Raw genomic sequence first — 12512 nt, 5'->3', positions numbered from 1 at the left:
TTTTATCTAAAATAATAGCTTTGTTGCAACGGGTAACAAATGTCTATTTAAATTTTTTAAACACACACACAAAACTACTGATAACGCAGATATGTACATGTATATATCTGCCGAAACAGCAAACCTTTTCTTTTCACAAAACAACAATAACAACCCGTGTTCCTGGATACGACGGTTTAGTTCAAAAATGGCTTTGATCCATCTAGTAACTTGATCGCCAGGGGGGGGGGGGTCATTCTCCTTATATTTATTTACTGAAAAAGCCTGTGAACACTCTAAAAGTCACATTTGTTTGCCAATCATCATGAAACTTGGTCAAAACATTGGTTTAATTGATATGTCGGATGAGTTTGAAAATGGTCGTGATCAGTGGAAAAACATTGCCGCCAGGGGATGGGGAAGTTTTCTCTATATGTTTGTAAGAAGCATTTTCGTAATATATATATATTTGAAAAAAAATCTGGGTATTAAAAACAGGGCTGCCAGGGTGGGTGGGGTTATTTTTATATAGGCCTATTGTGAATACTTTGGAACACCTTATTTTTTAAAGTCAGTCTTGTTATACTTATAACTTAAAATATTTGCTGAAGAGTTTTAATCTTTGTTTCTTTTCATCTTAGTCTCTCAGGTGAGCGACCCAGGGCCCTTTGGGACCTCTTGTTTAAACTTCTTTATACGAGTAAAATATGATGACAGTTGCTAAATTTATGTTTGTATCAATGTTCAGTAATTGCTATGTATCAATTATGTTTACTGGAATTTAGGTTATTGATATACTCGGTGAAAACTTGTTGCTGCATAAGATTGGTTCATTCGAACTACCGCTATAGGTATATAGTTATTGTCTTTGATCTTATCTTATATTAACATTGTATTCGATACCTTTTTCTAATAGTGTCCCAAAATTTTATGTTCGATATGTAACCTTAGTAGAAGATAAGTCTTCTTATCGCAAAAAAATTGTATTTTCGTTTTGAAGACTTTTAATTAAACGTGAAACAAACAAGACGATCACTGCTAAAGAGTTCGCACTTCTAATAAATGAACTCGAGACATAAATCGTAGGTGTAAACGTATGACACAATGTTAAACTTTCTAACCTCGCATGTTCAGGATATAATGCTTACTTAAGAAGGGGCGCTGTTTTGCAAAACATGTATTAAGCATCGCCTTGGGGAATTAATAAAACGTTTCGATAGATAACAACAGGTGAAACATATTGTTAGTTGATCCAAATCTGTGATAAATTGCTGATAAATTCGGTCTTTTCTTTCTTATCTATTGAAGCGGTAGAAACGAGTAACAGTGTTCCTTTGTTCAAATGAATATACTAAAACCTGCGATCAAACCTGCTGATATCTGTCGAAGGAGGTGAAAGATTTATATTCGCCTGAATTTAACCTACCAATCCAAAAACTACATATACATTTTAACTAATGGTCAATGGTCAATATAAATCTGGCTGCGATGTTCTCATACTTGTTTTATTCGACAATTTAAAGAAGAGCTTGTATGTCGTGTACGTGTACTGTATTATTTATTTTTATTTCTGTCTTTATATGAACATTATATGTCATACATGTCTTAGAAATATTGTTACATGTATACACACATATTTTAAAGACATTATTAACATAATCAAATAATACCTGTTTTCTACATTAACGTGTGTGGTTGCTTCACTTATCTCATTAAATTGAATTTTTAACTTTTTTTTTCTACTTACTAATTATTTTAAATACTAAAAATGACAAATGACAAATAGCTCGTAAAAATACAAACAATTGTTTGTTTAAGTATAAAGATCATTCACTGCGTTAACTAAATTAAATACGAATACAATCATTAATTGCTAATCAAGCACACCGTACGATTGTATATTTCATATTTCTCTGCAATGTGCGCACGGGTTGACACGCGACAGTTTAAAAAACGCCTTCTAAATACTGTAATTGACGAGATATAAGAAACAATCAGACTGCATATTAAATACGTGAATTGAACACAACAATCAATATGTATAAGATTGTTATCGCGTTTTCGGTATGTGAATAAGTATTGATAATTAAACTCCATTCATGTCCAGATAAGGATCTTACTTGAATTCGCGTATCAGGTAAATGAATCATGTTTAATATTGCATGCACATGTATTTGCCTTGTCAATATCAACTTGATTGATTTTCTCTTGAAATTGGATTGATCGTTTGTTATTCTTTACATTATTGTATGTAGGTTGGATTTAGTGTCTAATACTGCTGTTGAGGATACCTAGTGCGCATACGGTACAGTGAAACGTGAGTGTTTCTTGTGCTTTCAATATACGTAACATACTACCACTACTACAACTAGTCAACTACAACTACTGTAACTACTTTTTTCAGGAAATAGCATTTACTCCTTATAGGACTGTCGTTATTTCAAAATGCTAGGAAGGACTTTTATCGTGTATTTACATTTTTAACAAATACATTTATTACCACTATATGCTTCAATAGCAGCCAATTCCATCACTTTCGGCGATATTTTGACGGATAATGTTGTGTTACCACCAACAATATGGTTTGTTTTCCGGCCAAACTATTGTTTCGTAAACATTGTTTTGTGATACACGAGTTCTTTCCTCTTTAATAAGTTCCTTCAACAACAGAATCCTTCCAAATCTCAATTCAACAATTCTTTATTACATGCAAAAATTCAGTCAACGAATATGATCGACAGTAGAAAATTTGATCGAAACTAAACTTGGCATAAATAAAAGAGCTAAGGTCGGCACGAACAACATGGATCGATCGGGTTAGTGAACCCAGACCCACACATTCTTCCACTTTATTAAGCTTTATAGTATTGGCGATGATCGCGGTATTAATGCCAGGTTTAGTCTATTACTGTGTTCAGTCAGCATGTTTCTCTCAACATTGATCGTTTCTGATGCAAATTTCGTAAAATTATTAAACAAATTAACACAATACAAATAACCAAACATCGTTGATGTTCTTAAATTGTGAGCATCGTTAGAAGGCACATTCTGTTGTATTCGAGACTACTATAAGTCATTCCGTACTAAATAATGCTATATGGTAAAAGAAATAACAATCTGCGAATGTAAAGTATTCACCTTACCCTAATGCTTCTTGAAATTTATATATACTGTTTATTACATCTTTATTAACACTTGGATACATATTTTTGCATTTCAAACCATTCTATTTATCATATGTCTCGGTGCATGAAGAAACCGTCTGCTCTATCCAAATGAGCTCATATTTTGAAACAGTAAGTTGAAGAAAGCCTCAATTCGTATGTATCAGCACCCTTTTGAATACCATCTATGCTATCATCGGCAAATTCATGTTTTATTTACCCATGTTCGACCCGCGATTCCGTGTATTGACATTAGATAGAACTTAACAGAGCTCTAATCAAATTTTGTAGCTGAAAATAATGTAGGTGTGTAAACATAGACACACTAAATCAAATTAGCTTGTGCGTTTGCAATGTTCGTGTAATATTAGCAATGAACGATAGTTCAGTTTCAATGTTCTGCAAGCACAGTAAACAGAGTATTATTTATACATTTGTTTTACAAATGGATTATATTGGTATCTTCGACGATGTCTGAATTTTCTTACGGTATGTTATTTGTATAAAATTCAAATTGCGGTATATTTTTTTCTATGCGTTAATAGGAATACATCCAGTCTATTTTGGAACGATATACTAGTATACATTTTCTGAATTAAAAACGTCTGATACCGATAATCATGTTTATATACAAACTAAATGCTACAAAATAGGAATGATGTATTAATATGTTTAAACAATCATGGGATGGTATTGAAATCGATGAATCATAATCACGTATATTAAATACAACACTTTCATCGCCACCATAGTGTAAATACACGTACCGGATAACACGTGTCTGCATTAGATTTTGACCCTTTTGCTTTCAAATTGAATTGGACACGAAACCTAAATTAATTCCACAGTGAAAGCACACATTAGCATCATCAAGTACGCCGAGTGACATGAATATCTTCTTATTGACTTTCGTGGCACGTGCTCAGGATTAAGGCTTAAGAATAGAATAATGCATCACAATGCTCTTATCGTCGCGCCATTGGAACTTATCGCTGAGAGAACTATCACTTTAACTCGAAACGTGTCGTAGTTGAAGTAGTTGTTGATTGTGAGAACGAGACTTTCTTGCAAGTGGACGCATGTGTTATGTGACGCATCAACTCATAGCTAGTCTTAAGTAGATCTATATGAGATCAGGTGTGGTGATCACAATAGGAGCAACTACAACAACAACGACTTAATGCATTAAAAACAAAATCTATAGCCAAGAAATTATACATGAACAGAATTTGTGTATGAACATGTATTACGTTCATCAATCATTTCTAGTGAATTTCTTTGGTTTACTTTCGTCAGTTTTATCTACGTCTCTGCTTTCGTCGAAGGTAGCATTGCTGGCATTAGGTCTCTGTCACACTTGAGCGGCATGCAGCGACACAATAGCAGGTCTACAATTTTATTTTTATATCCAATAAATAGTGACCCCAAACGATATCGGTACAACGATACTGAACACTTATCTACTATCAGCGCATACTAGTATGTAAATTTGTTTCAAAGACATCGATGAATAAAGGAGGTGAACGTGCCATTGATTTACTGACGGTGCAAAGTTATAACATGTTTAAGGGGTCGACTGGAGGATGTGGGGGTCAATGGCCCGTGCCTAAGTACACACATTTGCCGTTCTTTTCATATTTAACTGTGCATTTGACGCGTCTGCATAGTAATCGGTTTAAATCAATGGCTAGCCGCTAGAGATTTTTTATGAAAAGTAATATCCATTATTACCAAGTTATAATTCAATCCATTTTAAAACAATATTATCGAACAGTATTTATGCCTGTTATTGCTGTAACATGTGGTAAAAGTAACAAAATGGACGCACGAATTAACATACTATCGTATCTACTTATTTTAAAAGCCCCCTCGTTTCGGGTTATGAAGTAATGGTACCAATCAACGGCATTCATGCAGAGAGCTCTAGGAAGATTATCTCAGTTGATATTTTAATCCAATATGTTGATTGTCAATATTTGCGGAGCCCACTTTAACGATATGAGAATATTTTAGTGCAGCGGATTTTATATGCACCAGGTAGGATGGGTGACTAAGCTTTTGATAAACACATGTATATGTGTATGAAAAAATAAAGCATGTTTGTGTGTGTATGTGTGCTAAGATGATACATAAATGTAGCAAATATAATGTTCTACTAACGAGTCATGGTGTTAGCGACAATGTTTGTGAACGCCTAAATAAATACTATATAAAATGATTATACGATGCTACCAAATTGTAATCTTTAAAATTATATAACGATATTATTTGACCGTAGTTTGTGTGACATTTCTATCAACCATATTGCTTATATTTACAATTAATATTTCTTGCGAAGGTCAACGTACTTTAATATGAAATGAAATATGATATCATGATTGAAAGTTGCAAAAACTTAACTTGGTATACAAAGAATCGTTCAATGTCGATCAGGTAAGTGGACCACCGACCCCGATCCAAACTGTTTACGCCTTTCAATATTGCTGCTGATCATTGTTCTAAGAACAGTTTTTTTCTATATCTGATTTCAGTTAGCAAATTTCTGTCTAGCAGGTATCTTTGCAATGCAAAAGTATCTACATTATTTAAACAACTTAACAATACATAGAACCAGTAATAGATGATGTACTTAAAATGTGTACATCGTGTGAATGCACATATTTTGTATTCGTGTTCTGGAAATGAATATACAGTCTATAATATAAGTATGTCATTATCGTGTCCATATAACATTCTCAACTAAAATGTCCCGATTTCAATAGAATTTTATAAAGAGCAATACTTCTCATCTAAATCCAATATCATTCCAATTACATTTATTTCATTGTAACATTATATCTAAATTGACAATTGGAAGTCGTGGCGTTATGCGTGCCAATCAAATGACATAAATAAGAATCCGGTGTATTGAGATCGCGTTTTCAGATTGTATTGGGTCTACATTATGACCTGATAGAAGATAGTTTTGTCTGATCATAAAGTGTCACAATGGCAGTGGTAAGGCCAACTATTAATGGTGCTTTGAATTTACAGATATATGATTCATAATTTCAATAATGTGTATTTGAAATCGATCTATATATTTTGTGACAAATGTGCGTGTGTGCAAATGTTTATATGCAAATGGCGTTAATTTTATTTCAATTTATTTATGAAGCATATCACATATTTGTATTTAATAGTACGATGGGCCTCTTCTTAAATTCGATGGATTACGTATGATATGCTAATATGTGCATATCTTTTCTAACATGATTCTAATTATGACTTCATATTATTTTGTCTTTTTAAAGATCGATGATTTGTTTTCAACAGAGTTCTTTCGTCTATCTCCTCTTCCATCTCAGTCTTACACTAGAAATTATCATCATCGTCAATATCATCATCACTTCCATCAGCAAATTGCAGCATTATCATGGTAATCTGCCTTATGAAATCTATGTTATATAAATACATATTAAATTTGAAATAACAATACATACAATCAACATGGGTCTTTATGTAAGTTGACAAAACAATATTTTATCAGGAAGCACAACAACAAATATAGAGCTGCTTAACAAAATACAATAATAAGCACAGAAACAATTCTAAGAGTATATGGACTGTTACTTTGTTAATACAAAAAAATAACTTAAATTGCAGTTATTATTTCACAAAATAACTTAAGGTCGCGAACAGCGAAACCATCAAATAACTGCCTTTGCATGGGGCCGTTGTCTAAGTGGATATTAATTGTATGTTAAAAAACGATTTAAACCGTTAAGAGTCTTGCATTTAACGCCTATTAACCGACCCAATGACCAACAAACATCAATAAAAACCAATGTTTCTGCTTTACCAACATTTGTACAGGACATTAAACTCGATACATTGTTCAATCGAAGGAGAAATTCGCTGTCGAACATTCTGAGCTGTAAACCGTAGCTATTACTTATAACCGTTGAATGCTCTTAACCATGTAGATGCAATGTATACGATCTTAACTGTTTGCAAGTGTCATGGGTTCAATCTAGGATCGATTCAGTTATATTGAAGGAGTGTAATACTTCAATGTCTGTTATTTCAATATATACCTCCTATTTATTGTTCGGATAAATACATACCCAAACTGTGTCTTTAATAAATTCAAATTAAATCCCGTCGGATTGGAGTAAACGTAAAAGGTATGTAGAGTGATGTTATCAATTTGTTAGTTTTGTTTTATTTTCAGTCATGTTAAATTGTTTTATGATAATTTATGTTTAACTTAATTGTGTACGTTTACATGTCGCTTAAGTAACACGCGATTCTTGAACGTCCTGTCAAAATTGCCATAGATGCAAATGTATGGGTAAATATTTGAATTTGTAAATGCTGTATTTCAATTAACGGCGTTTGACAGATCATGCCTGCTCTGGTAAGATACCGCCAAACTAGCATCGCAATCTCATAAACTGACGGATTTAACAAAACGAAATAGCAGGGATCAGTCTGTCAATCTTAATATTTGACCATACCCAACATTTAAGACAATAAGAACAAACACGTAGATAATGTGGCTAAAAGCGGCTAAAGAAAATCCATTTTGCTGCACACGAAAACAAAATTTAATATTGAAGCCTTCTACGATCGATATTTTATCCCATCTTTTTATTATAAAGAAGTAAGAGGAACGTAAGAAGACACATTTATCGAGAGTTTGTGATAGCTAATTTTTTATATAAGTAATAATATTTTGTACATTCCATCATGTCATTTATATCTATGTTTTTATTATAAACTAATCTATCTATGTTTTTATCATATACAATTGATCTCAGCATTTTTTAATTGTGATCTATGGAGTGTGTAATGTTTATTTAATGGCTGGTTACGATATAATGGTTCATAGCGCAGTTGGTGCAACTTTGTTTATATAAGATGGCAATGTACAGTAGTTCGTCTCAGGATTTGTAATTTGGTTTTAAGGGATCGACAACTATTTTATCTTTAAATGTACGCTTAGCTTGTCTTTGTTATGCTTGGGTGCTATCACATTGATACAAATATTTCATAACCATATAGCGTTACACTTTAAAAGCTGTAATGTAAATGTAAGCGTTTATATATTTGTCCACAATGTGTAACTTAACAACGAATTGCAATTTCAGATTAGACGTCAAACTGAGTGTTAAATGTTATCTGATCCATACTGTCACATGACTGAGTTTTACATGTTTTCTAATCCTAACCATCACATTCAATAATTATGAAAGTAGCCACACTAACCAACAACAGCCATCAACTACATCAACAGCGACACAACAAACAGCTGCAGCATCTCCTTTATACAGCAAAATAACATACAGTAACAACGTAAAAGCTGTTTATAACGTTTTAAAACATTTCCTTCATGTTCTGGCAATTAAATTCAATTATGCAATCAAGGTTATAGTTGTTAGTTTTAAAAAAAAATCTGAAACGCTCTTATCCAGACATGTTCAGCCAATTGAAGCACTGGGATTGTAATTATTAATAACGTTACATTGTAGTATGGAGGTCGCAACAATATTTGCACAATTGAATGCTCGACTGTGAATCATTAGAGGCAATATTTATGGCTTTGAACCACAAACGAAGGTCTTTCTCACGATTTTATATACGATTTCAACAGGTTCATATTAAATCTTTGGCAATCTGATATTTTTTTTAAGCATTGTCCATGATTCACGTGAAGCACCTGCAACCGTTTTCTTTATATTAATATTCGTGTTTTTTTTGCAGTCGGAAATTACGTATGATTATTTTCTTATATTTGTATAAACTGGCAAATATACACTATAAATTACGTATTCAGAATATCGTTGTGTATTTTTTATGCAATTTAATACAGAAGAGCTGCATATCGTTTAACGTAGGGTTCGGGATGACACTATACTTTCATGCATGTTGAGAAACACGTTGGTATTCATAATAATTTACTATTGGCATAAGTTAGGTTCATAACTAAATCAGAAATGCACGGAAGAAGTATATATATTTAGAGAGTTAAAAAATACATGTGTATATACATGTATTGACAATCGGTCGGTCCACATGTATATTTAGTAATATTGATGCTATACTTTTAGATATGATTTAGTAATATTGATTAAAACGTCACTATATAAAAAAGTGTACGTCTGGATGATGCAAATATTACGAGAGATTATATTTAAGCACCCTTCAACTCGCTCCGGGGAATCAATTGAACGTCACCGTTTTTAGTCCGCACTACTAGTAGTTCGTAATAAAATTTCCTGAAACCTTCAATCTTTGACCCCAACTTGTATTTTGCTATGTTTAACATCTGGCAGGTTGTATGTCACGCGCTTGTTCAGGTTTGCGGGCACTGTTTACTATATTAAGACAGCAGTATACATATATGCTGGTTTGGACATACCATTGTTTAACAATGACGGCCAAAAAAGCTTAACTAAAGTTAAATGCAAGAGTTCGAAATGTTTTTGTCATTTGTACACATTTAATGAAGGCTTTCCATTCATGTCCACCGTATGCGCACGTGCTGTGTACCGTTTTCTACGCACGAGCGTTTTATTTAAATTGGACATTACAAGCTTATACATTCAGCGGATTGTTCAACTAGTGGATGAAACGTTTATCATTGAAATAATCATGCACACTACACTTAAAGCGTTGCTGGAAAACGAGAGTTTGCGTGTGAGTCAGCAGAAGCCCTGTCTGTTTTTGCTCCCGGTTGATCAAACACTGTGCATTGCTGTTTAGCTGGTATTCAGCGTTTAAGGCTTTTAAATAACTCGACCGATTACGTGTTTCAATTGAATGAGACGTAACTTCGAGCTTAGATTACTTTAAATTACTTCTCTTGAAAGGATAATCATATTTGTTGTCTTGTAAGAATAGTTCAATGCATTAAATTCATTTAATTTGTATACTTCTGAAGAAAATAGTTAGAGCCGTTTCATGCAAAAAAGCCAGATGCGGTGAGCGTAGCTTCAGGTCAGCCTGAGCAATTGCGCAGTCCGGCCTTTAGCTTCGCTGTCCGCTACAGTCACTCAATGTTTTGTCGTGTTATAAGCTTACATGGTACCTCCACACCAGACTGTGGGTAGTCACAGGTTGGTCTGACGAAACGCTGGCCATACTTTGTTAAAGAACCATTTTCGTATGACGCTGATTATTAAATATTGTATACATGTATTTAAAGTGCACTGACGCAGTCATAAAGAGGGCCGAAACATCGTGTTTCTGGGAAGTACGTTGGCAAATGTACGTCGTCGTTATGCTATACAAAAGAAGTAATATCTGTAGTAGACGGATATTTTACATTAAATAAGTTTTTTTGAAAACCTCATGACAATTTTTGAGAATCGGCGTTAAAACTTAATTTTGCTCCGATGTTGTCATTTCGACACAAAAAAAAATTAACCGTAAGTCATTCCCAGCACAAAGCCGAGGTCGACACGTTTGCTCGTATAAAAATGAGTATATGTGAGACGTATGAACAAATCTACGCAATTAGCGGGGATTTCCCGATTGCGTATATCCTTTATGGTATTCAAGACAACAAAGATAGTAAATCAACCTTTCATGCGACAAATATAAATACCCACCCCTCAAGCAATCCTCATTTAAATTTATAACTTAAATGATTTGAAAATGCCAACGTTTTATTATCAATAATGCCACAATCAATTGTCTGACATTATATAACAGTTCTGAGGTTGTTTTTTTTGACAAAATATTGCCTGAGTCAGCGTATTAAAAAAACCTTGTCAACTAGCGCCATGCTTGGTTGGCGAAAGTAGACAGTATTAAAGTAAGTGCGATTCGCGCCACGGGGTCTTTAATCTATAATAAAATCAAGGCTTAAATACAGCAATTACACATGGTTATTTAGTACATGTCTTTTTCTGTACTCTCGTGGTAAAATCCATCTGAGTTGGCCTTATTATTATCTGTGGGTGTGGTATATATAATTTATAAGTAGGACAGTTTTGCTTGGTGGCGTGGTGTCACTCCCGAAAAATGAAAAATCCATACTATAATAAAATGTTGCTTTATTTCTTAACGTTCGACGGCTTTTAATCATATATAATAAATACTTCACAAAATGTTTTGAAGTTCATTGCGAAAGTGCTCCAATTTCTGAATAGAAAGTAAAACAAATCATCATTAATTCAAATTTTGACGAACCTTGGCATTATGCAATTAAGAGTGAAGTGTTGAATCTCATAATCGGTTTTATTTATTAAGAAATTCAGTTGTAAAATATAATTTCCATCAATTTTGTAACTTAATATACCTGATAAAATCTGAATATGCCCCTCTAAAATATTTGTTTCATTTTGGAAAATTTACAATAAGTATTTAATATTACGGAAGACGTTTCAAATAGCTATTTCCATTTGAATTAATTTAGACGCTCCTCCTCCTCCTCCTCCTCCTCCTCCTCCTCCTCCTCCTCCTCCTCCTCCTCCTCCTCCTCCTCCTCCTCCTCCTCCTCCTCCTCCTCCTCCTCCTCTCCTCCTCCTCCTCCTCATCATCATCATCCTCCTCATCATCATCCTCATCCTCATCCTCATCCTCCTCCTCCTCCTCCTCATCATCATCAACATCAGCAGCAGCAGCAGGAGCAGCAGCAGCAGCATCGTCGTCATCATCATCGTCATCATCCTCGTGTCCCTATTTTAAAATCAGGGTTTAAAAACAGCAATTACACACGGTTATTTAGTACATGTCATGATTGTACTCCAGTGGTTTAATCCGGCTGAGTTTGCCCACTTTGGGTTATTATTACAGTTTTCTTGTGCGTGGGGTACGAATGTAGATAAAATGCCAGAGGTTAAAATGCCATAGGTAAAAATGCCAGTGGAAAACATACAATATGCAAAAATGCCAGAAATACAGTGGTAAAAATGCAAGATGAAAAAATGCCATAGGTAAAAATGCCTAATATTATAATCGAAAATAGAGTCCTGAGCAATATTTTAAGAATATTGAGTATTGGACGAATCTATGACTTTTTTTACAGATGTCTTTGTCTTATTGAACACTTTAAATTTAATATTGTTGTAATGGAATCTTTTGATTTTCAAAACAATAATTTATTAAAGCAATGTGTCAAACAAACAGGGTTTTGATGATGATATGTTTATGATGGGGATTTATTGTGCTTGTATAATAAAAAATGGATAAAACGTGTGCTATTTGTTTTTGTTTTATATTTGTAATTGATAATTGGTTTTTAGAACCTCTTTAACAGTTATTTTGTTACGTTTATGATAAGAACTTTAATAAACGCTTCATTTAATATCTTTCATGTAGGTACATAAGTCGCATAACTGATTACCTTGAAAATGGATACTTTGTAAAAAAAAGACGGGA

The 12512-nt window shown here is 33.6% G+C and overlaps 1 protein-coding gene across 4 annotated transcripts in view; it reads left to right on the top strand.

The window, feature by feature from the left end:
- Positions 1-2161: 2161 nt before the first annotated feature.
- Positions 2162-12512, top strand: part of LOC127860100 (E3 ubiquitin-protein ligase TRIM33-like) — a 28893-nt gene continuing 18542 nt past the window's right edge. The window contains exon 1 of one of the 4 annotated variants that reach the window (XM_052397930.1): positions 2162-2296. The gene's annotated coding sequence lies outside the window, so the exon portion shown is untranslated. Of the gene's footprint in view, positions 2297-3443; positions 3633-5107; positions 5181-7078; positions 7310-12512 lie in introns of those variants that run through there. The other 3 variants (XM_052397916.1, XM_052397941.1, XM_052397923.1) reach the window with 3 other exon arrangements.

The sequence above is a fragment of the Dreissena polymorpha genome, chromosome 1 (genome assembly GCF_020536995.1).
Source record: "Dreissena polymorpha isolate Duluth1 chromosome 1, UMN_Dpol_1.0, whole genome shotgun sequence".
In the NCBI taxonomy this organism is placed as follows: domain Eukaryota; kingdom Metazoa; phylum Mollusca; class Bivalvia; order Myida; family Dreissenidae; genus Dreissena; species Dreissena polymorpha.
The sequence above is the reverse complement of the archived record's forward strand: the minus strand, read 5'-3'. Positions and strand labels throughout refer to the sequence as shown.